The 27306-nt window shown below is 50.1% G+C and overlaps 1 long non-coding RNA gene across 1 annotated transcript in view; it reads left to right on the top strand.

Annotated features, from left to right (window-relative positions):
- LOC121155862 overlaps positions 1-27306 on the top strand; it is a 273089-nt gene that overhangs the window by 102527 nt on the left and 143256 nt on the right. The window contains exon 2 of the long non-coding RNA XR_005883760.1: positions 8704-8916. This is a non-coding gene — a long non-coding RNA (uncharacterized LOC121155862). The remainder of the gene's footprint in view (positions 1-8703; positions 8917-27306) is intronic.

Genomic DNA, 27306 nt, shown 5'->3' with positions numbered 1-27306 from the left:
GGCAGAGATCTTCTGTCCCCTGTTTTACCACAAATGACTGCAGCAGTCAGACCTGGTCTGGGAGGTCCTCCTAGGTGTCTCATGTGGGTTGCCGAGACCCAAGTACTTGGATGAGCATCATTTGCCCCCTAGGTTCAGTAAGTAGAAAGTTAGATCACAAGTAGCAGGGACTTGAGCCAGCATTTGACATGGGATCCCAGAGTCTCAGGAGGTGGCTCCACCTGCTGCACCACAGCACCTGTCTCATCTAAGTCTCAGTGGGCCATTAAGCAGGGGAAATGTCTCAGCTGCTACGTGACACAGCAGTTCAGGGACTGTGATGTATTTGGTGCCTGTGGTGCGTTTCCAAGAGGAAGATTTGGGGAGATCTCAGAAGCTGCTCCTGGTCTGTATGTTTTCCTGCTGCTGCTCTTACTTGAACCCCAAGTTCTATGTAGGCCCAGCATTGGCAGTGATATACACTGGTTCCTGCTTAGGGGGCACCCCTGAGGCTCAGGAATTACTCAAGACCCATTCTGAGCAGGAAGCCCCTGCAACTTTGGTTAAAAACTGTGCTGTGTCTTCCTCCACAGGAGCTCGGTAGGAAGAGACTAAACATATGAGCCTCTTTGTAACCTTGGGGCACCTTGACGGGGGGCAGGCAGCCTGCACTGGAAACAAAAGGGAGGGAGAAGGTGAGGGCCGAGCCCTGGTGAGTGTCAGGGGCTGGCGCGGCACTGCTCCCGCAGTGTATAATCAGCTGTCACCTCGGCGTTTCCCTGCATCAGGCTTCCCAAGTACAGATTGAACATTAAACAAACACTGACTGCTTTATAAATATTTAACTCCCACTGTTTAGGAATTGCTCAGGGCAGGAGACAAAATGAGAGTCGCTGGCTGTCTGCTGCGTGGCCCCCTCTGTTGTGGCACTGGATGGTGAGGCGCTTGAGGTTTTGGGGGATGGGAATAGCAATGTTATTCTCTTCTTGCTTTTTGAGGACACTGTTTGAGGAAACACGTCTGGGAGATTAGGGAGCTGTTCATACCTAGTCCAGAAGTCAACAACTCACATTTTTGTGTGGTGGCCAGGACCTGTCAATGCTGGTGGCATCCATACCAAATCTCTTCCTTTTTTTTTAGTTTTTATATACTTGATAGTTACATATTTAGATTTTATATACTTTGTTGAGATGTTATTTACACACCTTGTATTTCATCCATACTAAGCACATAGCTTTTAAGATATTTGTGTAACTGTACAACCATCATTACCCATTTTTGAAACATTGTCATCACAGCTAAAGCCGTGCATCTGCTAGCAGTCACATCCTCTTCCTGCCAACTCCCCGAGTCCTAGAACATTAATGATCTACCTGCTGTAGTTATGCATGTGCTGGTTCTGGGACTTTTATATAAATGGAGTCATATAATATTAGTTTCATTGTTTCTGACTTTCCCACTCAGTTTCGAAGGTTCATCCATGGGAGCAGCTATTGTGGCACAGTGGTTTAAGCCACTGCTTTGGATGCCTGCAGCATGCCACATTAAAGCATTTAAATACTAGTGACTTGGCTTCTGACCCAGCTTCTTGCTGATCTATCTAAAAAGATGGCAGATGATGGCCTAAGCACTTGAGTTCCTGCTACCTATGTGGGAGGCGTGGATTCATTTCCTGGCTCCTGGCTTCATCCTGGTCCAGCTCCAGCTGTTGCAGCCATTTGAGGAGTGAACCATTGTATAGAAGATCTCTCCCTCTTTTCTGTCACGCTGCTGTTCAAATAAATAAACAAATCTTAAAAAAAAGCAAGGGTGCATTTGTGTTATAGCACAGATAAGCACTGTATGCTGTTTTATGGTGGAGTGATGCTCCATTGCATGAGCACTTTATGCATTTGTCTGTTGGTGCACATTTAGGGCCACAACTGTAATGGAGAATTGAAGACAGGGTGCAGTATCATGTAGGTTAGGCAAAACCAGCTCTACAAAGGGCAACATCTGTGGTCGTGGGAAGGCACTAGCAGGTTATCAGCTGGTTGTTGACGTGTGCTCAGTGGATGAGGCACTCAGCTCTTATTTTGCACTAAGTGTGTATCAGGCACTGGAAGAAGTGTGGCAGTATGTGATCATGTGAAGGTTTGTAGTAGATTGCTGTGTGATTTCAGGCTTGCTTGGGTGGGAGGGGAAGTTTGTATTTTCAGCTTTTTGTGTTTGATGTCACCTGTTGACTTTCAAGGGAGAGTGGAAAGGGCAGTGCTGCTAATCAACCTTTCTTGTTGTTACCACCTGCCAGTCATCATCTGTGGCTTTCTTCAACTTGTGCTTGTGCTGTCCTGGATATTGCATCCCAGGTGTTTCCAGTAGCCATCCATTGAGAAAGCAGTTCAGGCTCAGGTAGGCTTGAGTGCTACTGCAGGACACCCGGCCCCGCTTTCTACACTTTGCTGCTGAGAGCTTGTGGGTGCTCAAGCTCACAGTCCTTTCCTCATCCTTCTGACAGGAGCTGTCTCATCTAAGACATTGCTCACTGCTAGAGAACTCAAACCAATGGTGGACCCCTTGCTTCAGAGAGGTGGACTCTGGTACCCTCTGTGTTCCAGGGCTCGGGCTGATTCTTGCTCAGACCCCTTTTTCCCTGCTCATGCTGCATTCCCTGCCCATCTCCTGAGCCTGTTCTCCAGGGAGAGGGCGCTCTGGGTTCTGTCTGTGGGTGGCTTGGCCTGGGACCCTGTCTGCTGACACACCCCTTCTCTGGGTGTCCATGATACTGCTTCTGTCTTGGAGACTGTGGCCAACTCACTCTTTGCATTCCTGTTCCAAAGAATAGCAGCTTCCTGGGTTGGCCCAGTGACTGTTTTGTTTCTTCAGTTTTGATTTCCAAGTCTTTTCAGGCTAATCGGACGCTAGAAATGGGCTGTGCTGAATCACAGCACTGGCACCATTCTCCCTCCTTCCTTCCTTCCTTCCCTCCCACTCTGCTTTCCCTTTGAGCATCCTTTCTATGCTGACAATGACCTCAGCAGAAAGAGAAAAGAGCTTGGAGAGGCAGGATGGGAAGCTCCCTGACCTTGGTACGAAGTGACCCTGGGTTTACGTCTGGGCCCTGCTGCTCAGTAACCAGGCACTCCATAGTGACTGTTCCAAGCCTGGACTTCCTCCTTGAAAATACACTTGCCAGCATAGTGTAAGGAACAGGAATAACCTGTAATGGATGCAACCCGGGGTGAGCCTGGCTCAGTGCTTAGTTCCTAAGCCTTGGGAAGATGACCATGGGGCCTGCCAGAATTGCCCCGCCCTGCCTCGCCTCACCGGCCAGTCACTCTCATTCATTCACCTTTGCTGGTTTTGTTGCTTTTGTCCCCTTTGCACTTTCTTCAGGGGCTGCTCTTCACCTCTTCTTTGTAGTCTCAATGTTCAAATGTCACATTGTCCAGGAAGCACTCTTGGGTGCCTCAGGCAGGTTCAGTCCTTCCCAGCACAGCTGTGCTAGCAGGGCCTGTTGTCTTGAGTGTGTTTCTGAGTTGGTGAGGGTGTGATGAGTTCCGAGAGCTCTGCAGCTGGGCAGAGTGGTGCTGGATTCAGCTCGGCCCTCAGTAGCCAGATGACCTGACCTCCCAGCTGTGCCCTCTGTGCTGGCATGTCCTCAGTGCTCTCTTGCCCCCTGCCACCCTCTGAATCAGCTGGCAGCGAGCAGACTAAGCAAATCTGGAACCAGTAAGTAGAAATGCATGTAGTAGCATCAGAGTGAAACTCTCTTAACCTTTTTATGGTTGGGGAGTGACAAAGGCTCTCACCCCTTCTGGCTGCCAACTGATGAATCCCCCATTAACTGAGCCTCAGTCAGCTTTTCAACTTTCTCCCAGGCTTGCGTAAGTAAGTCCTAGTCAGTGTGGCAAGGTCCCCTGCCCTCACCCCTGATTTCTTTCCATGGCATGACTGGGTTCCCAACATCTAGCACCCTCCTGGTGATTTCCACTCTCCCTGGCCTGGCTTCTGCAGGTATCCTGTTAGGTCAGTTTAGCCAGAATCCCTTCACCCTCAAGTTTTCTCTTGTTAATCCCCCAGCTGCTGGCTTCCACCTGGCTGGCTCCTGGTCTGGCCATCTCCACTTGCCCTAGCTGTTTGTCTCACAACTGGCCTACACTTGTCACCCCAGCCCTATCTGCCTCATGCTGTAACCAGTGCCATTTAATGCTTCTGTTGTTAATGCTGCCTGCATCCTGCACCTTCTCGAGTTTGGGCTCAAATGGTGGCAGAGAAGATCGTGATGTCGCTGGAAATTGGGGCCCAGGCTGGGCTCAGAGATACAGTCACTGCCCAGGACTTTGTTATTTATATACCTAGAGGGTGAGGGGAGAGGCTACTGGTCACTCCTGATCTCCCATCTTTGTTCCTGTCTTTGCCTCTGGCCCTCACCCTCCTCCCTTCCAGGGACACAATGCCGTTCACAGCCTGGCCTGCCGTGGTGGCTGCAGAGAGGGCCAGACCTAAGCTGGTGTCCAGGGCAGGCCTCCAAATGCATCAGGGTTGAGCTGACCTTTAAATAGACGGGCTCTGGGCCACTCAGTTCCTGGAAATTGGAAGAAAGTCGGCCTTTCAAGTACAGCAACTTCCAACCTCAGGAAAGATCCCTGTGTTTGTGAAAGCCATAATTAGCCGCTGTTTCTGCACTTCATGATCTGTGAGTGTGCAGGCGGTGGGAGCCAGCATGCCGTGGTTAGGGGGCAAAATCCTCAAGGATTTTAATACACCCCTACTAGAAGCAAGAGAAACATGTGTATTGTACTTTGTGACCAGGGAGGGAGAGGCCTGGCATTGCTTGAAAGATCTCTTTAAACTAGATTCTGCAAGCTTTTCTTCTTGTTATTTGTAAGCAAAGCTGGCCCCAGAGGATGATGCCAGGATCCACTTGGCTGTGTAGGCGCCGTAGTTCCCCTGCAGATGGGCCAGCTGCTGGGTCCCTCCCTGAGCCCCAAACCGCCCTCCACCATCTTGCCTCTCCTGATTAAAATCGGCTGGGGAGCATTGTCATCACAGTTGACCTAGATGGTTGACTTCTTCCAGGAAATCTGCCCCAACTCTCACCTTGCCACTGTGCCAAATTTTTGTTAAAAAAAAGAAAAGAAAGAAAATTCTTAAAAATGCACAATGCTAACTGTGCAGAACTGTCAGGCATTCCCACATCTGAGGATGTGTTCTGGGGTGCAAATATCGAAGTCATCTGAGGTAGGGACAGACCAAGGACTGGTTCTAGAGGGAAGGCGACCTGGAGCTACCTCTGGCTCTGACAGCTGCTGGTCCTGGGATGGGGGCAGGGGTGTGGGAACGTACTGTGGGAATCCTGCCAGCATCAGCTGTAGGTGGTGGAGCTAAAACTGTGTCCCTGGCTTAGGATACACCCAAGGAGGTATCCTGGATGAAGACAACCAAGTCAGCCGCTTTCTTCCGCACCACGCAGCAGAAAAGGATTCACTCTCCTCTCCCAGCATTTCTGCGAGTTTGTGATTATTTCACAAATGAGAAAAAATCAAAATGCAGCCCAGCAAGCCACACAACAGCAGGGGAAATCCCATCAGTGAAGAATGAAACAAGGCAGACCTGAACAGTCCAACCCCTGACCTCACTCAAGATTAGACCTGAACTTAGGAACTTTGTGCACCTGTTTGTGTTCCAGACTACCCACTATTTGAAATAAGACATGGGTGTGCACATGCATGTATGTGATGGTATTTTCCCTGTGGGATGAAGAGGAAATTGAGCAGTGATCTTGAGGGCCCTGGGGAAGTGTGGAGACTCTGGTTCCTGGGGCGTTGAGGTTCGCTCTCATGTGCCATGATGGACTTACAGAGTGCATGAGTGTGTGCCCACCACAGAGAACTTCCCTATGGCATTTTTGCTCTGCCTCCACCTAGCATATGGGACACAGCTGTGGAAGTTGAATTGCAGTCCCTTTTAACTAAGTTTTTAGTAAACCTGGCCAGCATCTTCTGACACCTCCAGGAAGGACATTCCAGTTCTTACTCCTGAGCTTCCAGGGAGGCTCTTGGTCTGTTTATGTTCCCCGAGTGCCTAGACAAGTTGGCATAGCCACGAGACCCTGTGTAGACTCCCTGGCAGGCCCCAGGACCTTGCATTTTACTGAGAGGTGGGGGCAGCGGTGACCTCCGTGTGAAGTGCTGTTCCACAGGCCTTGAGTGCTGTCCATAGGATCCTAGCTTGTCTCCTGTGCTGCAGGGCAGTACTCAGGGGCATGTGTTTGTGCTCTGAACCACAGAGGAGGTGGCTAAGGCACAGGACAGTGGCACCACTTGCCCAGATCAGGTTGCTGAACAGTGGTGGAATTGGAAGCCAGGAGCAGGCTGGCAGTCTGGTTCCAGAGCCTGGGCCTAACCATTGAGCAGCACTGCCACCCAAAGGATCTGAGTCGAGAGAAGGAGGCTGTGTTAGTCCGTTTCACTATGAGCACCGAGCCAAGCAGAGCTCCATCCAGACTCTCTCTACCACCCTAATAAAGCCAGTGTTTACACAGGCGGAGGTACTCATCAGATGTTTTTGCCAATCCCCAAATACGGCCATGGCCAGAAAGTGAGAGGGGTGCCTGTTATGTAAGGGCCCTGTGGCTGTCCCAGACAATGCCACTTCCTCGCAGGGCCATGTGGGACTGCACAACAACGCCTGACTCATTTCCTCTGGAAAACTTGGCAGGACCATTTGGCCCTGCTTACTGCTTCCGCCACGCACATTCCCGGGAACACCACCTTGGAGGGGCCTGACCTTTGGCCCTGGCCTGTCCGGGGCTGTGATGGGCAGCAATGCATGAAGCAGGGCCCATCACTTCACGGGCAAGGATGTGCACTCACCTTGTGGCCTCCTAGATGCTGGTGCTGGAGGGAAACGGGGATGCATGCAGGGTGTAAGGAGACCTTCAGGCGGGGATGTCATTGGCACACTCTGTGTCTCTCTGTCCCTCACAGGTGTGTGCTGGGACCCAGAGCTGCTCTAGTTTCAATCCCTCTTTGTCTCTCTCTGAGAGGAATGATTGATGATCCTGATGGAACATCTGAAATGGACCAGCTCGAAGAGGGCATGAATAAAGCCAGGGTGTTAGACTGTTTTGTGATAAGAAAGTACCTGAGGTTTATTTCTCATGGCACAGGAGGTTGAGAAGGAGGTCAGTGCCTGCCTGCTGCATCGTTACCTGGTGGGAGGCATCACACAGGGGCAGGAGAGCAAGAGAAAGTCCAACTTGGCTATTGTAAGAAGTGCACCCCCACCCCCTCATCGTGACAGACATGTTCACAGCAGTGACTCAATCGATGTAGGAGAGCCCTCATGGCTGTCACCTTTTAGAGGTCCCATTGTTGTACTGCACACTGTGTTTCCACCACAGGAACTTTTGAGACTTAGGCAAGCCACAGTACAGGGCATGCAAGAGTTGTAGGCATTTTCTTTCTGTCCTGTTAGCGTACTTCAACACTGAAACCCTAAAGGAAACCAGCTCGGTTGACTGTTCACAGTGCCCTGTAACCCACACCTTTCACAACCTGTTTGGGCACAACACTGGATTCCCAGGGAGCAGTGTGGACTAGCTGTTTGTGTACATGGTGCCTGATGAATTCCCAAGCAACAGATTTGCCATGTACACCCACTTCCTTCTCTCCCATTGCCAATTCAAAAGTCCAACGTAGACTGATATATGGGTAGATGTTCGCATCTCCATCAACACCTGTGCATGCGCACATATACATATGTGTCAATATATTCCACTACACACAGGGTAGTGTGCTGAGTCATCTGCTCACAAAGCTTTTCAGTTTTCTACCCCGAAGGATTGTCAGGAAGTAGGGAATTTTGTGTAACAGTTTTCCCCTTAGTCGTGTTTCGTTAATTCTTAGTCCTGCGGGTTGATGGCAGGAGTCTGCTTTCACAGATGGGAATTGAACACCTGCTTTGCCACAAATGCCTGTCCTGGCAAAGGTGGTAGACAAGACATCACTGTCACAGTCTCTGTCAGCCAGCAGTCTAGGGTTGGTGGTTGGATGAACCTTCCAGAACATGAGGCCACTTGAGCCTCTCTCTCTCTTGGCTCTGGTAAAAGGCAGGATTTCAGAGAGTGCCACAGTGGCCTTTGGGCCTGTGGGAGAGGTTATAGAAGACAAGGCCAGCTGGGTCCCTCTGCATGGTCTGGGCTCAAGCAAGGGTTAGTGGGACAGATTCTCTGGACATCCGGGCTGCTAACTTTGACTGGGTGCTTCTGTCTAATCCTACCTTGAGGGCTGTGGGGGTTCTGGAGAATCTTTTTTTTTTTTTTTTAATTGGAAAGGCAGATTTCAAAGAGAAAAAGAGAGAGGGAGATCTTCCATTCCCTGGTGCATTCCCCAAATGGCCTGGAGCTGAGCCCATCTGAAGCCAGGAGCCAGGAACTTCTTACAGGTCTCCCACAAGCACCTTTACAAGGGTAAAGGGCCCAAGATTTTGGGCCATCCTGCATTGCTTTTCCAGGCCATAGCAGGGAGCTGGCTGGGAAGTGGAACAGCTAGGACATGAACTGGTATCCTTTTGGACAGCACTTGTAGGTTGGAAGATGAGCCAGTTAAGCCATCTCACCAGCCCCAAAGCTGGTTGTGGTATGTATGTCTTAGCAGTTTGTTAGAGAAGCCGGAGCCGGGGTACAGTTGTTAACAACTGATCATTGCTGGTTACGTTTCAAACTTTGGTATTTCCTAGGTCCAGTTGGAATCAGGTTAAAAACCTTGGAGAGCTTTGTTGTGTCTCAGCTACTGCACCTGCATGCTGAAGCATCAAACCAGGACCCGTACAGTGTCTCATCTACTTGGAAGCCTCTTCTTCCAACCGGCTGCCTGTGGCAGTGGACACCTCCAGTAGTCTCTCATCTGCTTTTATTTCTGCGTGTTCACACGTTGCTTTTGGAGAGGCCAGGTGAGTGTTTGTATGTGTGTACGGAAACACACATGCACAGCTTCCATTTCTGGTGCCTGCTGTATGCCAGGGGTAGGATGCTTGCCTTTTCCAACATGAAGATAGCTTGCATGGAGCAGATGTTGTTGCTCTGAGCCCTGCTATGGAGGAGGAAGTGACATATGGAGAGGTGAAGTGCCTTTCTGAGGTCATGTCCACCTCATACATGCTTGGAGCCAGTGTTTCATGTGAATTCAGGTGTCAGGGTTCAAGGCCCTGGGAGAAAGTGAGGTATACATAGCCAGGGGCGCTAAGCATGACACTACTTGCACTACCAGATGAGTTTACTTAAGCTTACTATACCTTAGGCTTTTAAAAAATAGGATGATAGTAGTACTTTCCCCAGATAGTCATTGTAAACATTGATCCAACTGGGTCTTGAGGGTAGAGCAGTGCGGTATGTGCTGTGATGGCTTGGGATGACCTGATTATGTGGGTTTGGATGGATTTTCCCTGAAGCAGGGGTGACTTACTTATAAGATTAACAGTGCTGAATGTTGTTGCAAGGGGAGTCTGGGCTCAAGAAGGCAAAATTTGCCAGGGGTGTTTGGATGGAAGGGTCGGGAGTGAGGAGTGGTCTCGCAGTCAGAGCTGGGCATGCAGTGTTTTCTCTAAGGAGAGATCAAGCACTCTTCTTTCTGATGAGGAGCACCCCGCCCTCACCGCCACCCGTGTTGGCTTTGATGTTCTTTCTCAGAAAGGAGGAAGGTGGTGCTGGATGTGGCTTCTGGCTTCCTATGGGTGTTCTGATGCTGGTTGGCTATTCTCTGAACTTCACTTGCTGGTGGAGCTCTGCTTACCCCTGCGCCATGCCCTGGCTTTGGAGGCCTTGCTCCCTTTCTTTGCCCTGTGAGTGTCCGTCTTCATAGCTCAGCAGATAGTGAGTGCTGCTGAGCTATTGCAGGATAAGGCTGCTACCTGCTTCCTTTCCATGAGGGCTGCTGCTGAGTGTCTTCACTGGAGCCTCACCCAGTACAAGTCTTTGTTCTGCACCCTTGGCTGGGAGCATCCCCAGCTCTGGATTGTGGTCTGGGTGCCCTCCTGTCCACAGATACGCTGCGTGCCTTCAGTTGGATTCTCTAGTGAGAGACTAATGTGTAATTACATCATTATTCACACTTGAATCTTAAAGGAGTTCTGTCCAGAACAGGAAAGTGGTTAGTGTTGTCCACCCCTTGTCCCCATTTAACTTCAGGCCCAATCAGTAATCCAGTGGGGCTTGCAGGTAGGTGAACTTGAGTTACTTTATTCAGCCTCTTTGTAAGTTGACTGACAGCATGCACCCGGACTGGCAAGTCCTGAGTGGGAATCCACAGTTGTTCAGGCTGCATAATCCCATTCAGTGTTTATGCTCCACGAGAAAGGGGTGTGTGTGTGTGTGTATGTTTAAAGATTTACTTGTTTATTTGAAAGGCAGAGTTAGAGGGATATGGGCCCAGCATTGTTGAAGAGCAAGCTAAATGTCCGTCTGCGGTGCCAGTATCCCACATGGGGGCTGGTTCGAGTTGTAGTGGCTCCACCTGCTATCCAGCTCCCTTTAATGGCCTGGGAAGGTAGTGGAGGAGGACCCGTGTCCTTGGCCCTTGCACTCACTTGGGAGGCCTAGAAGAAACTCCTGGGTTTGGACCAGCCCAGCTCTGGCTGTCGCAGCTGTTTGGAAAGTGAACCAGTGATGGAAGATTCTCATTCTGTCTCTCCTCTTTCTGTCATTCTGCTTTTTAAATAAATAAATCTTTAAAAGAGAAAGAAGAGAGGCAGGGAGAGAGAGATCTTCCATTTATTGATTCACTGCTCAAGTGGCTGCAATGGTTGATGTTAGGCTGGTCCAAAGACAGGAACCAGGAGCTTCTTTTAGGTCTCCCTCGTAGGGGCTGGGACCCAGGCACCTGGGTCATCTGTTGCTTTCCCAGGCACATTAGCATGGAGTTGGATTAGAAGTGGAACATCAGGGGCATGAATTGGTATCCATATGGGGTACCAGTGTGGGCAGATGTTTAACTTGATATGCCGTGGTGCCAGCCCTGATATTCTTATTTGTAAAGATAATTTTAATTATTTAAAATAACAGCTGCATTGTATTAAAAAAAAAACTGGGTAGACTAACTGCAGGAGACAAGGCTGCTGTGGCCTTCCGGACACTTCCTGTGTGTGTTTTTTCCCTGAGATCACAGAGCAGGGTGGTAGGGCCCGACGCAACCCCTTGCTGGCCACGTGACCTTGACACTGATTTCATGTCCTCTTCTGAACCAGGAATGTGACTGCACATGCTTTTTATCCAGGGTTCAGCCATCCCTCCTCCCTAATCTCTTTCTATTCTACCTTGAACCTCTTTCCTGAGGTTCCAGCAAAAGAGTGAAGGAAGCCGCAGGAATGTGAGCCTGGGTGTCTGTGAAGGGCCCGAGGAATGGCCTGTGACCTGGACGTGCTGACTGTGTGAGGTGAGCGCCTCCTGGCAGGACCACACCCTATCTTGGGTTTTAAGGTAGAACTCTCCTGCTTCCTGGCTACCCCCATCTCTGAGCATGTAGCCTGAAGCATGGTAGTCAGAATTTATTTCTCAAGCCCACCCTAACGTTATTTCACATGATGAGCCAGGCTCCATTCTTACATTTGGCCAATTCTTTGAGAGACTTTGTAAGTCTTTAGCTACAAAAATGAATGGTGTTATATTTTAATGCAAATGAATATCAGTATTTTATCACATTGAGTAATAGAGAAGCTCTTCTTGCATGACACTGAGCCCATGCAGAGCTGCAGAGACTCGCACAGGGCCTCTGGCAGCGTGTCTTGACCTGGCCACTGCAGATCCCTGGAGGAGGTAGTTTGGTATGAAGGCTGTCCTGCACATCATAGAGTGTTTACTAAGATTCCAGGTCTCTCCAATAGCTGCAGGGGCAACCACCAGCCTCACCTCCACGTCCTTGGCTGCGATGAACCAGCTGTTTCCAGACACTGACAAACGCACCCTGATTGGTGGAGGAGGGTGTAAGAGCTCCCTCCTTGGGAACCGTGGAGCTTGGGCTCTGTTTACAGCTCTCCACCTTGTAAGACTGCCATGCGTGTTGCCACAGAAGCTTCTGCTTAAGGAGAGGTAGCCTGCTTTAGAGCAAAGAGTTTTGAATGTAAGTGCAGTGATTTCATTCCTGCTGCACAAGAAGAGCATTCTTCTGTTTTCTGGCCATATGACCTTGAGCACACTCCTCACGTGTCCTGAAGAAAGTCATACCATGGCCTTCCAGACTCTAACGGGATGGAAGAGAAGGTGGCACATCCGCTGGGCTCTGAGGCCAATCTAGGAGACCTATTTGTGTTGGTAACAAGGACACGTCCTCTGGAAGAGCATTGTGGTCTCTTGTGCAGAGCTCGTCTGTTTTTATGTTTAATTGTGGACAAAAGAATTGAGGTTATTTGAGGCCTAAACCTTTTGTGAAGGCAGGTGGTGTGGCTCTGAGGCTGAGCATGGACTGTGACTGTCGCTTGCTAGCCAGTGTGTGACCTTGCCCAGGTTTCACGCTCTTAGTGTTTTTGACAGCAAAACCTAGACAAGCAGAGTACTGGAAAGAGTTTCCCAGTGCTACCCTGAAATACCTGTGATGCCTGTGTGTGAAGGACAGACGTTTATCTAGTTTGCGGGTTCGGAGGCTGGAAGTTGGGATGATGCCATAGGCTGTTGGAGGCCTCGGAGCAGAGAGCTGACTAGGTGCAAAGGGAAGTCTGCGTCCTGAGCCAGGAAGCAGAGAGCCTGGGTCCTAACTCGAGCTGTTTTTACAACCCTGTTTTGAGAGTGACCTGGAGTTCTACCTCTTCCCAGTAGGGCCATCCTAGGGGCAGCACCTTTAACAAACAGGCCTTCGGGGGCCACTCAGCATCCAAACCAAAGCAGTCTGTGTGGTAGGAAAAGGGAGGGCCTGCCGGTGTTCCGGGGCCTGGGCCGTTTCCATGAGGCCTCCTTGGGGGGATTTGCTGCCACAGTTAGTACCATGTGTTTTATGTAGACCCAAGTTCCGCTTTGCGGATCAGGCATTCTGGGGAAAGGAAAGAGGCCCTCACGCAATTACAAAAGGCGGCTAGTCTGTTTCTCTGATAGTGAGGTGGAGAAGGAAGACGCCTGCAGCGGGAGCTGTGGCCATATGGCCAGTCGGGTGCCTCATTGGGTACGCTCAGCCTGGCCCCTTTGAAGTGGTTTTAAGTCCAATTTGGTAACTTGATTTGGAAAGTGATATCGATGACTCTGGGGCGCAGGCTGCTCATTAGCTGCTGTCTGGGCCCTGCAAATTGGTTTAAGTGGAATGAAATCGGTTCCTGCCTTCCCTGGGCTCATGGCTGAGGTCCAGGGCCTATTGTAACGGGAACCTCTCCTGGGCAAAGGACATTGAAAAAGCTTTCTGGGGAGTCTGGCACTCTTTCTTCATGTGTGAATTCTGCTTCTCCCTGCAGGGCAAGGCAGATCAAACAGAAAAATGAATCCGGAGTGGGTGGATGAGTGTGTGCTGGGAGTGGGGGCTGGGGGAAGGGAGCTGGGGCACAATAGAGGGAATGATCAGCGGTTGCTGAGTGCTTCTCAAGCACCAGGCTGTTCCCGCTGAGAGAGGCTTTTCTTTCTGTACTGCACCCGGGCGCAGGGAGGGGTGTCCTCCAGGGTTCATACCGCAGACGGCAGTGCTGAGAGGCTCCTGAGCATTCTGCATTTCACAAGGTGATAGGAAGGCACGTTCCAGAATAGCTGTCCTGGGATATGCTTTCAGCCTCTGCTCCCAAGACCTCTGTTCTCACCTCTGGCTCCTTGGTGCCGCTTGTGTGTAGTTTCACCTCTTTGTCCATCTGGTGACTGGGATGCAGTTTCTGATGGATTTCCTGATTGCTAGGGGTCTGAGCATCTGTGCACCTGCCTTCACCTGTCTGACCAGGAAGGTGACTTGACTCCTCACTGCCCTGCTGCATTTCCCTAGCACTGGGGGGCAGGAGGGCAGGTCGGCCTGGGCCTTGCTCATTCTCAGTGATTGCGTTTCCCTGCTCACCTCTGTTGCTAGTGTCAGGTATGAACCTGCTACTAAGCAGTGGATTCTGCAGTTTAGCTGGAGATGGAACTGAGTTCTTCCGGAAGTGATCACACCATTGTAATCAGTTGTTCCTTTCTGACTGCATTCCTTTTGTTGCCCTGCTCAGCTCTGCAGCTTAGGGAGGAACGTGTTCTGTGCATTCCCAGTACGTCCCAGTGTGTGCAAGATGTTAGAGCCCTCTGACCTGTGCTGCGGAGGCCGGGCTGACTGTGCACCGGAGAGAACCTGGGGTGGCAGGGCTTTTCTACTTGTAGTTATTCACACAACTGTCAAGAAATCATGCACCTGCCATTATTTGGGTGCCTAACCTCTCCTAGAAGGTGGGGAGTGTGGCAACAAGCCAAGCGGAATCTACTGGGGGAAAGAAGGCACAAGTACCTGGCCCTTCAAAGAGTCATGGGGAAATGAAATTGAAAGTTCATTTTATTTTGGTGCAAAATATTTTAAAACTCATGAACAATTGTTTCCCCTAATACACATTCCCATGAACTGTTGCCAAGACCACTTGTACTTTTGGAAGGTGAACCAAATGACAAGAAAACATCTTTGTGTCCTGTTTTCCAGGTAGGTTTGCCATGCCCAGTAGTCAGGCAGCATGATCACCTCTGTTGTTTTGTTGACTGTCACTTATTTTGATCATCAAGAAGAAAGGAATAGGATGACAGAGCTCAGGTTCGATGCTATCAGACAGGCATGCTAAGGAGAGCTCAGGTTCATACAGCATTCGCTGTGTACCAGACTCTTGGCTGAAAGCTTGCTTTCTTTTTAAAAATTCATGATTTATTTCTCTCTGCTATCTGCTGGAACACTCCCCAGAGGGCTACAATGGCCAGTTCTGAGCTGGTCTGAAGCTAGGAGCTGCTGCTTCTTAAGCTAGATTCCTCTGGATCTGAAGCTTGGAACCAGGAGCTTCTTCTGGATCTCCCATGTGAGTGCGGGTGCCCAAGGCTTTGGGCCATGCTCTCTAGCTTTCCCAAGCCATTTTCAGGGAGCTGAATGGAATGAGTCAGAAGTGCCAGAACTAGAAATGGCACCCGTATGGGATGCTGGCACAATTGGGGTGGGGGGGTGGGGTTAGCCTGTTACACCACTGCCCTGGGTCCTGCTAGGAGTTTTGAGGAAATTAGGCAACCAATATTATGATCTCCATACTTCCAAATCTCCAAATTTCCATATGGGGAAACTGAATACTAAGTGAAATGTGTCTATAGAACCAGTTCATGGGCACAATTTGGGAATGATGCTTTTCTTCCATTTGTTGTGGAATTCCAAGAATCCCAGAAGTCAGTCCTGGCTTTCCTCTGCCAGCTCTGGGCAGCCTGCCCTTGACCCAGGCCCAGATCCCCACTTCTAACTTCCCCTTTCCTTCTTTTGACAATTCCATCTTGTTCTTGAATTCTACCCACATCCCCATTTGCTCCAAGAAGTAGGCTTTGGGAATAGTTCTGTTCATTCATGTAACAAATATTTACAAAAAAATATAGAATTTTCAGGTTTACAGTCTTTGCAAAGCTAAACTCACAGCCACTTTTTCATGATATCTCCTTGCTGGTGACAAGACATGGTCTGTCAACGGCAGGTGCATAGTCTCCTTATTCTAGGTGGATGTTGTCCTTGATTTGTATTTGAGGCGAAGCAAGCTCATGTTAGTAGCCCATTCAGAATCACACAGCTGCATAGACCTGATGGTGAACACTCCCTGGCAGGATGGTGGAGGATCCAGGGAAGGAGTGGAACATGAAGTTGGCTTAAGCAAGGTTAACTGTCAGTCCCCAGAGTTTAAGACAGTCTGGGCTGTAACTATAGTCTGTCCTCCTGATGCATCCAGTGATGCGTCCTGCTGTCTTCCCTGCTCTGCTGAGGGTGGAGACACAGTAAGCCTGCAGATATTTACAAGGTGGGACTGAGTTTCCTCAGTGGCCATAGTGTCACTCACTCTCCCCCTCCTGGACAGTTGGAGTCTGATGCAGCTGTGCCTCTTGGCAGCTCTGATTCCTAGGGCCGGTTCCTGGACCTGTCTGTGCATCACCACTTGCGTCTTTCCCTTTTTCCCTCTATTTATTAGAGAGAGAGAGTAGGAATGGAGGTATTAGGTAGCTATTTGTAACACAGATAGTGTTAGGGTCAGGGATTTGGGGTGAAGAGGTCCCCTGGATTTCTCCGAAGAGAACAATTAGAGACCCAGCTGCTAGTTGTAGCCTAGGTCTGCATGGAGAGGGCAATGCACGTGTCCATCTGACTTGAACTTTGTTTGCTCTGCCACCAGACCAACCTGGATTGTCACCATGTACCCAATCATATGTTTGCAAATGGGTTATTTAAGTGGGTAATTAGGTTAAATGAAGTCTTTAGGGTGGGCACTAATTGCATCGACTGGTGACCTTGGGGACACAGACACCTGCTGTGGAGAGTCTCTGGGCTCAGGAGAGAGGTCTGGTCTGTAGATGTCCCATCATGGACCTGGAGTCTCAGAGCTGTGAGAAAACTGATGTCTGTGTCCAAGCTGCCCAGAGTGTGGCGATTGGTCATGACCACCCTAAGGGATGGACACAGTGGCCATGAACAAGTCTCCTATCCACTCAGCAGTACAAAAGGTCCCCCTCCTTCCTCCTGCCTCCCATCAGTCTCCAGCTGCTACCCCCCTCTTCACTGCCTTTGGCTTCTGGCCCAGCAGTCACGTCGCCTCTCCTCCAGACCTGCCATGCCCTCCTGACCCAAGAGAGTGGCTTCCAGTAAACGCACACCCTGTGAGCGTGGCCAAGCCTCACACTTCTCAGGCTGCCTGTCTCAGTGGCTGCAATTTCAGAGTTGGAGTCTCTGCCTCTCCTATGAAGCATGGCTCATCATGGGCTGCTGAGTATCAGGCCCCAGGGACTGGGAGGCCAGCGCTGCTGTGGAGTTACTCAGCCCTTACGGTAAAAACACATCACCCTGAGCGGGGGCCAGCCAGTGGCTGTGTCTCCATTCCCAGCCAGAGTCTCTTCTTGTTCCAGCTGAGGACAGCCCCGACCCTGCTGTTCTGGAAGCCCAGAAAGACTGCCCTAGGGCACCGATTCTGCTCTTACTCAAGCAGCACAAGCTCTCCTTTCCTGCACACCTAGTAAGTATTAAAGACTGACCCAAGCATGTTCCCCACCTCTTACTTAATCCTTTCAATAAACTTCTGAAACAGGTATGCCTCGTGTATGCCTTTCTGATGAGAGTGCTGGCTCAGGACCTGAGTACCAACAGCTGGAGTTGTCTGACCTTAGCGAGGGCTACTACATGCCAGGTCCCCACAGACTAAGTTCTTGGCACCCCTGTGCACACATTGGGAGACTGTGGCCCGGGCACTCCTGGACTGCTGGCTCCTGGACCTGACAGGCTGTCAAGCCCTTCACCACAAATTGATGATGTAGCAGGAGAGCCAGCTGGGGCCTCCTGAGAGGAATAGAAAAGTGTGCACAAACTTAACTGTGTGAGCTGTGACACACTGTGACATGCTGTGACACACTGCCTCCAACTGAGGACACTCTCAGATGATCACCAGGAGGAAGACTGGGATTGCCAGGCACGGTGAACTTGCTTAACGGAGAAGAGCTGAGCGGAGGGCAGGATGAGACGGCTGGCAGCGGCTGGAAGTGGAGATGGGATTGAGAGTGGCTGACTGCCATCGAAGAGAACCCAGGCTTAGGACACATCTCGCCTGCTCTTTGCACATGTACCCAACATTCAAGCCTTGGCTTTGATCCAGTTTCTCTGTGATAGCCCTCTGGTGTCCGCAGGGAGGGAGTGGGTGAGAGGACTCCTCCCATAGTCCAGCTGCTTAGCATTTTCTGCAGGGAATGAAATGTGAGGTGTGTTTTCACCCCTGAACATGAGTTGAAGCCTGAGATGATTGAAGTGGGGATGGAGGCTCCCCTGGAGATGTCTTCCTGGCTATGCTCACCTCACTCCGCCCCTGCGTCACTGCACTGCTGAGACTCAATTATTCTAAGCTAAGGACTGTCTACCTGGAAATGGTCCCCACAGTATCTGCTGTATAGTTGGGTCTGCAGTGGCCTCAGGGGGAAAGCCTGGGTTGGAACCCCAAGGTAGCCAGGGGGTGGAGCTGATGCAGGCATCAGAATAATTGAAAGGAAGGTGGCATCACAGCACAGGGCTGGGGCTTAAGGGACAGCAGGTCTCACAGGAGGAGGAGAACCCTAGAAGGAGAAGAAAGAGCATGAGCTAAAGGGGTGCAGTAGTAATAGCAGCAGTGTCCTCAACACTCCTGCCTGTGCCCAAACTGTGCTCTCCTGTTAGTATGGGATGGGACCCAGGAGGGGAAAGCTGCCTGCTCCATCTCACCCTCGGGCGAGCAGATGGCATGGAGAGGGGCCAGGCTGCCCTAAAGCCTCCCTTCCCCTGTTCTCTGCTCCTGACAGAATTAATTTCATGCTGCCTTAGGCAGTTTCTTACCCTCGTGGGAGAACTGGAAGAGGCTCCATGCTCCTGGCTTCAGACTGGGGAGTGCGTCAATGGATGGAAAATCTTCCTCTCTGTCTTTACTTCTTTCTGTATATCTGACTTTGCCAGAAAAATAAATAAATCTTTAAAAAAAAAACAATAACTATCTAGTTTGTGCACTTCCTAGCACTCGAGAGAAACTGAGGAACAATACATCCTGGGTCTTTGTCATTGAAGCAGGCTCTCAAAGGATGCCCTGGCCTTTGTGTGTCCAGGAAGCCAGGTAGGAAGGTAGGAACGGGGGTGGGGATGGGTGCAGTTTCACTGTCTCAGCAGAGACAGAAGAACCTGTTAACCTGTCTTAGAAGCTAATAAAACACATCCCAGTGAGATCATGTCTGTGGAAGCCCTTTGAGCTCCCTGAGCTGTAAGGCCACATTAACATGTGCTGCTTGTTGCTTGCTCAGCAGAACGGCCCCCAGGCCTGTGGAGTGCCCGCCCTCCTTGCAGGCTGCAGGCCTCCTCCTGCACTGCAGTAGAGGCTAGCTTTGCATTTTGGAGATCTGTCCTGCTCCAATCCCTTCAATATGTGTCCTAGAATGAACCAGTGGATTTGGGTGTTTACTTCATTCCAACCTCTTGGCCATTCCCAAATGTTCCTTGCACCCCACCTCCATTTTCAGATAAGTCAGTTGAGAGTCAGATTAAGGACCTCAGTGAGGCAGCAAGTCTTCCCGTGGCAAGCTACATCTGCTCTCAGGCCATGCTCTGATGTTCCTCAGTGGGTGGGGAAAAGGGCCTGCCTGGAATGTGGCCTTGAGCATGGTAATGCAGTGTCACTCATTTTTACTGCAAACGCTTGGACCTGTCTCTCCCTAGTTCTGGGGAATCTTGGCTCTGATCTGTGGGAAGGTCTCCTCCGCACAGCCTCCGCGTGTGAAAATTTTACTTGTCTCGGCAGGAAACGTGTGGGTATCCAATGAATCTGACATTGCACGTGCCCGGTTCAAGTCACCCTTAAGAACCTGACCCCACCCCAAGTCTGTTATCTCTGTAAAAAACAAAGCTCTCTAGAATATGTATGTACATCTAAATTTTTTATTTACTTGAAAGAGAAACAAAGGGAATCTCCCACCTGCTGGCCCACTCCCAAAATATCTTCCACATCAGAGTGGGGTCAGGCCGAAGTCCAGAGCCTGGAACACAGTCTCAGTCTCCCGAATGAGTGGAAGGAGCCTGAGTAGATGAGCCGTCACCCTGCCGCCCAGCAGCACGTTGGGGAAGCTGGAATTGGGAATGGAGCCAGGATTTAAATCCAGGTTCTTCTAGAATCTGTTTATCAGGAGGTGACTGACGAGCTAGATGGAAGGCTAGAGAATAGCTGGCATGCACTGAGCATTTAGAATGCATCAGCCACTCTTCCAGATGCAGCAGGAGCACGGTCCATACCTTCCCCAATTCACCAGGAGATACTTTTGGCAGGTAGTATGCTCCCATTGTACAGAAAAGGAAGTTGGACCTGAAGCTCCAAGATACAGAAGTAGCCTGAATCTATATCTCCTTTGTTCATTCATGAAACGTGTCCCTCCGTTTATTCTAAAGAATCTGTTGTGAGCCATTTCTTGGTAGGCTTCTTGATGTCTAGCACCATTGGGTTTTTTGGGGTTTGGTTGGTTTGTGCCATAGTCTGGATAAATAGGCCAAAAACCTTGTTTCTCCTTCTGAGTGAAATGGCAAATACCAAAGATGCAACTTTGAGTGAAAATAAAATGCCCAAAAAAGTTTAAATAGTACTTATTTTCAATAACTAATTGCTAGCAAATAGACCACCAGCAAAATCAAATCATAGCAGTGTTTTATCATTCCTTAGCAAGCACTCAGGAAAAAAAATTGCCTTGGTTTCAAGCTGACCCTCTCTCTCCTCTAGGTCTCAGAATGTTCTTGAGTATCATTCTTAGAAGAGGGAGAGGTCTGGCTGGGCCTGCGTCTTCGCCCACGTAGGTGATATTTGGTGAAGCATGGTCCGATTGTCGTGTGCTGGCTGTACTATACAGATCCTCGCTCCTGTTGTCCTTTTGTCTCACAGGGCACCTGTGGGTGTCACTTACCTGTCCAGAAAGCTGCAGGAACTTCCCCAAGATCATGCTATTTTAGAATGAATCTGGGTTGATGGATTCCTCCACTTAGCAAAGCTACTGAGTCTCCCTCCGCCCTGTGTCTGATGTCACCTGGTCGGGGTGCCCAGGGTCAGTTCTGTGCTCTGGAACAGCCCAAACTTGTTCCTTTTTTATAGCACCCCCCCCCCCCCCGCCAGGTCTCTTCATCCTACCCATGTATTCATTTCAAGGAAAGCAGTTTGTACCTACGTAGTTTTTACACTGTATGTCCTTCCCTGAGCTCTTGTTACATTGTTGTTCTGCAAATGTCCAAGTTGAGATATAGAGGTCTCCAGGAATCTGCGTAAGGTTACATAGCCCAGGGCTGGCAGAATCTGTCTTTTGAGCATAACCCTGGGCTTAGTGAAGAGTAAAGGGCTTTGACCACTCCTCTTCCTCAGTCCTCAATTTCAGTGTCAGTGTTACCTGCAGGCCTGGGGAACAAGATCCCCATTTTTGTAGGAGAAGGCACTGAAAGTCAGAGGAGCCTTCCTGGGGTCATACCGCTCAGGGCCTTCACAGTGTGCAGCGGAGGCCGCTGTGACCTGAGGATGCACTCCCACACACTCCCGTGCATTGTACCCGGCAAGCACCTTTGCGAGCAGGGAGGGATGTACACTCTGGTTCCTTCTTCCACAGGGCCAGGCTCTGGACAGGAACCAGCCCGTGCTGGGATCGATGTGTTCTCAGATCTAAACCGCAGTTCTCAGGGCCTGGCACCACCAGCCTAGCTGAGTGATCAGAGCTGAATGGCTTGACAGGAAGAGAGAGAGGCCAACTGGACAGGCTGCAGGGAGGCAGGAGCAAGGGTGAGGAGTCCCCAAAGCACTATGCTGATGGAAGGGTTGAGTGGCTGCACAGAACCGTATGCTTCCTGTCTTCTCATCCTCCTTTGAAGGAAGATTGCAAACTTCCAGATACATTGTCCAGATGAGGATCCCAAAGTACAAAGAGGAAATGAATGTCCCAGCAGCCACCCAGGGTGAGGGAGCCAGGATTTTACCTGATGACTTAAGATTCTGAGCCCAAAATTTGAAGGGTGTCATTGCACTACAGTCTGAGATCCGCATCATGACCCTTCCATGTTCGTCACCACATTCCATGACGTTGGATGACAGTGGTGGTGAGAGACATCCAACAGCTGATGGTTGTGGGTGCTGTGGTGCAGGCTAGCTCCGAGTGCACAGTGTGGTTTCACTCAGAAAAATCCTCAGAACACACCGTAGGATGGGTACTTTTGAACTGGGGGGCTTTTAGTACGTTGTCTGGTTGCATAGGTTGTCAGCAGCCAAGTTGGCAGTCCCGCGGTAGGTGGCCTAGGTCCTCACGTGTTGCTGAATAGCCCTACATGTCTGTCCTGGTTTCAGTGGAGTGGGGTGGGGTGGGTGTAGAGCAGGATGTCCCTCTGAAGCTTCAAAGGAGTACAAGGAGAAAGTCCGGGGATACCATTGATGTGCACAGTCATGTGAGGACGTTCAAGTCACTTAATGGTTCTGTGTATCAGCCCTTTGATGACTTCTCAGGTTTCCATTTTACTTATGTATTGGGTAAGATCTGACAAATCAACTCCTATATTCCAATTCTTGTTAGATTCTGTGGTAACATAGTACCTAGCCTGTTAGGGTCTCATCTCTCAGCAGACTCCTCTAGGAGAGGAAGCGTGGAGCCCATGTTCTTCTGTGCTGGATGCAACTACTGACTGTGTTTGGTGCAGGAGGTTCAAGGGGGCTGAGAACAAGCCAGACAGGAAATGGTAGAAGAGGTTAAGGCCTAGATGAGCAGCCCCTGGGAGCCTCAGCTGCAGCTTCTGGGCTGGACGCTCTCAGCAAACCTGAGTCCAACAAACAGAAGAGGGCACAGGCCAAATTCTCATTAGGCTTAACTTGTTCCCAAAACAGGGAGCTGGCACTCAATTGTTCCCCGTGCTTGCCTTTCTGCTGCACTTGATGTTGGTATGGCTCAGATGCAGCAGCAAGCTCAAGGTAGTGTAATTCCTGGAAACACAATTTCTTATTTACTTGTTCCCCTCTTTTGCAGACAGTCTGGTGTCTGTCTGGTTTGTTCAGCCCAGCCCTACGGCCCTTACTTTTGTAGTGTTCAAGTTGAAGGGGCATTGAGCCCACCTCTTTGCTAGAACAGTGGAGAACACTGGGGAAGTTAAGTCTGAGATGGGCTGATTGGACCCTGGTCATGTAGCCAGAGGGTAGCAGACCTGTGGTCTGAGCCAGGTCATGGGCCTGGGAGGCCCTCTCTTCCATGGTTCTCCTTGGTCTCTTGCCTCCTGGAGGGCCCTAGATAGGAGACACCCTTCCTAGAAAGACAACAGCTAAGGGCCACTGCAGATAAGACGGGGTGGGGATGCCTGAGAAGGCCAGAAGAAAAGGATTACCAGGAGAGGATAGGAATCCACCTTCCTGCAGGTGGGTGCTGCAGATAAACATGCTTTTGAAGTTCAGTTGGTGGCAGATAGGATCTTGGTGGCAGAGCTTGTCACCAATGTGCCTTCTGGATGGATGCTCCCTGATAGGGAAATCAGCAAGCACAAGATAGGGAAGGGGGAACACTTATCACTGGGGCCTCTGTGGGGGTGGCTTGGAGGCACTTCCTTCCTGTCAGCCCCATTCTGGAGTCTGTCACCACTTTGCAGATGCAACACCTGAGGCATTGATTATCATTTTCTGGTTTCTTAAAAAGAAAGAAATCGTGATGGGCTATCATTATCTCAGCTTCCTGCGATACTGCACAGTGCCGGATGGTCCTGATTAGGCACTGGTTTAATTGGATATATGCCACAGATCACTGTGCTGTGTCTGGGAATAGAGAAATGAGTGAGGGGTTCTATCTCCACTGACCGGCTCAGAGCTGGATGACAGGGCTGCAGCAGGGGCTCAGCCTGTTGGGTTCAGACATCTGAGCTGGGTCAGGCCCTGGCTTTCTCCTACCATGTTACTTTCTTATGGTTTCTGTACCCAACCATTACAAACTGGCTGGATGCAGGGGACAGAAATGTCATTGTGGAGATCAGGAGCCTGAACTTGAGGCATTGGCAAAGTTCTTTCTCGCTCTGACCGGCTCTGGAGCAGAATCCTTTCTGCTGCCCAGCTTCAGGAGGCTCCTGGAGTCCCTCCTCTGTGTGTCTGTCTTCGTGTCCAGCTCTCCCCTGGTCCTGCAAGGACACTGCCATGAGATTTAGGGCCTGTCCCATTTCTGGAGCGTCTCATCTGTACTTAATTCTGTATGCAAAGGCATTTACCCGGTCAGTGTCATGTGCACAGGTTCTGAGGAGTGGGTTGTTCTGTGGATAACCCATTACATACAGGCCCTGCCCTCCTGGGGATGTTGAAGCTCCGACCGTGTGTCTTTTATTTATTTAAAAGATTTAGTTTACTTATCTGAAAGGCAGAATTAGAAGGAGAGACAGAGAGAAAGATCTTTCATTTGCTGGTTCATTCCCCAAATGGTTACAACAGCCAGGGCTGGACAAGACTGAAACCAGAAATCAGCAACTTCTAGATCTTTCCCGTGGGTTCAGGGACCCAAGTGTTAGGGCCATCTCTGCTGCTTTCCCAGATGCATTAACAGGGAACTAGATCAGAGTGGAGCAGTGGGCCTCTAACCAGTGCCCTTGTAGGATGCCGATGCAGCAGGCAGTGGCCTAATTCGCTATGCCGCAGTGCTGGTTCCCCAGATCATGTATCTTAATGCTCTATCTTTCACTGGTATAAGTTTATTCTTGTCTAGCATATGTATAATTTTTAAAACTTAAATCACTAAAGTTTTTGATATGATTTAACACTCACACTAGTAAAGGTTGCAAGAATCACACCTAGAATCCGCTGTCTGCCTCACTTGGCATTGATGTTTTGTTGCCAAGTGGGTGCACTGTCCAAACGTGTATTTCAGACTGGCTGATAGTTTCCCTGGCTTAGTGCTGCCTTGCTGCCAGTCTGTGCAGGTGGAGGCTCTGTCCTGGGTCGGAGTAGTGAAGTTGGTCTCTTGAGGGGCCCATCGGGTGGACATCAGCAGTGGCATTTCCCAGCCAAGTGACAAAGAGTGCGTTTGTTACCAGGAAGGTAGATTCTAGAAAGTTCACAAGGAGCCTAAAGACTGGCTTGTTCCCAACTCCCTCACAGCCAGGTGACTATCCTGGATTTCAGAGTCCTTGCTTGGTTTACACCTGCCTGCCACTAATATCAGGAGCAGGCACGTGTCACGCAGTTAGGGTTTCTGCGAGAGCTGCTGCCACCACTACCTTTTAGCCCATTTCCAAGCGAATGTCCAAGTCTCAGCTGACAGCTAAGCACTGCGAGAGCGGGCTGTGGATTGGGTCATTTTCTGCTCTGTTCTTTGCATTGGGGAGTCACAGGGAGTTGCCTGCCCTCCTTCAGTGCCTGGGCAAAGCATAGGGTTATGCAAACCTGTAGGGACCTTCCCCACGGGCCCTGAAAGCATGGATAAAGCTTTCCTGATTGTGAATTGAGGGTCATTGCCCCTCAAAGATGTGATGGCATCTGAAGCCCAATTACAAGGCTTTGCTGAGGCCGTCGAGGCAAGGAAGAGCAGTGGTTGCAGAGGCACAGTGCAGGGTGAAGTCTGAGCTGCCCCTGGAGTTGGGTATAGAGCCAGATGGGTAGGAGATGAACAGGCTGTGCAAGGCCACTCCAGGTCTTGCTGTCTGAATCTTCCTGGATTTACCATCATGCACACCTTGGAAGAAATTACTGGATTTGCTTTTTTGAAAAGACTATCCTGATGTCACCTGACGACAACTAGGAATCTAAGGAAAGGGAATGCCACAATAAGTAAGTGAATTGGAGGGCCGAATGGAGACTGTGGCTTGCTTGGGTTACATTCGATTAAGTGTATTACTAAGAGTTCCCGTGAGTATGAGTTAATCAGTAGAGTGGGTGTGTTCATAATGAGGAAGCAGTGTTAACAACAGCATCAGGAGAGTGCAAGCTCTATCAAATGAGTGTTTTTCTTGCCAGGGCAGTCAGAATTGCTTAGAACCACATTCCCAGAGTGTGACAGAGCTGTGTGGAGGTCTCACGTGTTTGGGTTCCTGAGCAATGGCCTATTTCTCCCTCTGTGGAGATGTTTTCCACCACACTTCTAGGAAATGTGGAGTTGGGGGGAGAAGTTGGGGTGTGGAACAAGAAAGGGGCTTTGCCTCTTTGTAACGTCCAGAGCAGGTGTTGGGAGTTAAGTAGAGCATCCTAGTGGGGAAGCGCCCAATGACCTGCACTGTTGGAAGCAGTCACCCCAGTAATTTGGTGATACTGCATGGTTACAGTGGGGCTACCCCGACCAACCAACTGACTACAGTGTACATGGAAATTGGTTTTTAATGGATCTAAATTTCCACCTCTCCATGTGGCTTGTAGCTTCTCCATTGGACAGTGCAAATCTAGAGTCTGAGGCCACCTGGCTGTCTTGTCTCTTACTTGTGCCCCAAAAGAGTCCTTGGTTTCCAGCAAAGGGCTGGCTGTGGCTTCCCCGTATGGAAGTGTAAAGCTAAGGCTATAAGTGGGACATAAAAGGATGTGTGCAGAAACTGTTTAGGGCTTGCCCACAGACACTGCAGGGACCATCTGCTGGTGTGGGGAACTAGTGTGTGCACTTACCTTCCAGGGGATGTGTTCTGACTCCACTTTGCCTGTTTTGGGTCTCTTTAAATCATGATGACCTGAGTGTTCGCTGGCTGAGATGGGCCCCAAACTCTTGGAAGGAAAGCTCCTTGGTAGACTGCTCTGGCTAGGCATTGGGAGACTTGACTTGGTGGACAGGGAACCTGGTGAATTTTTGGGTAATGAATGCTTACTTTTGGAGAATTCCTGACACATATGTCCCAGGCTGATTGTGGGTTGGATATTTGTTACTGGAATGGGTGTCCACCCACTGATGACCAACAGTTAAGTCAGCAAACAGAAAGAGCCTTTCTCCAGTGGAAAGCCAAAATTTGGCTTCTTGTGGAAAGGGCGGAGAATGGGGTGATGAATTGGAGAGAACAGGGGGTTAACTCCCACAGGGACGAGAGAACCTTGGGAGTTAGTCCCATGGGGGCTGGGTCTTGTCTGCTCAGTTAGTCCCCAGTTCCCACTTCCACCCCTACCTGGAGTGTGGCTTTCAGAACAGAAATAACGACAGCTGGGGCTAGGGAGCCTTTAGAAGATGGGATGCTCTTCGTGGCATGTGCTGAACACTACGAGATCCACAACCTACTCTGCCACAGGCCAGCTCCAGGGCCGCTTGAGGCAGGCCGAAGCAGCTGTTTTCCTAGCTGCTTTGGGTTGGCACTGACATAAGGTGTAGATCAACTGCTCAGTCCCAGTACGTAGAAAGGAAGAGCACTGCCGAACCTCTAGGACTCCTTTGTAATCCCTGCTTCATACCTCCTGGTTAGGAGATGAGGTCACAGTAGGTCCAGAACTTGCTCAAGGCCTCACAGCAAGTTCACGAACAGTGTCTGAGCACACACAGGCCTCCGGGCTAGATAGGAAAGTCTGTGCACTCAGTTTGCTTCCACAGTTATGTCTTAAGTGCCTGCAATCTTGTTCTTGGAGAGTCTGGGATTGCGTGGTCTTGGAGCACCTTTCCTGCTATGCTGTTTCTGGTTTGTGCCAGCTGACAGCCTTGTGCAGGAGAAAGGAACGTGAAAAGTTTGTGGAAGGGATTCCTGTGAACTGTACTGGGTTTTCTCATGGCAA

Source organism: Ochotona curzoniae, unplaced genomic scaffold (assembly GCF_017591425.1).
Source record: "Ochotona curzoniae isolate NIBS_2020 unplaced genomic scaffold, NIBS_Ocur_1.0 contig_3190, whole genome shotgun sequence".
In the NCBI taxonomy this organism is placed as follows: Eukaryota; Metazoa; Chordata; class Mammalia; order Lagomorpha; family Ochotonidae; genus Ochotona; species Ochotona curzoniae.
This window is presented reverse-complemented; position numbering and strand designations above follow the sequence as displayed.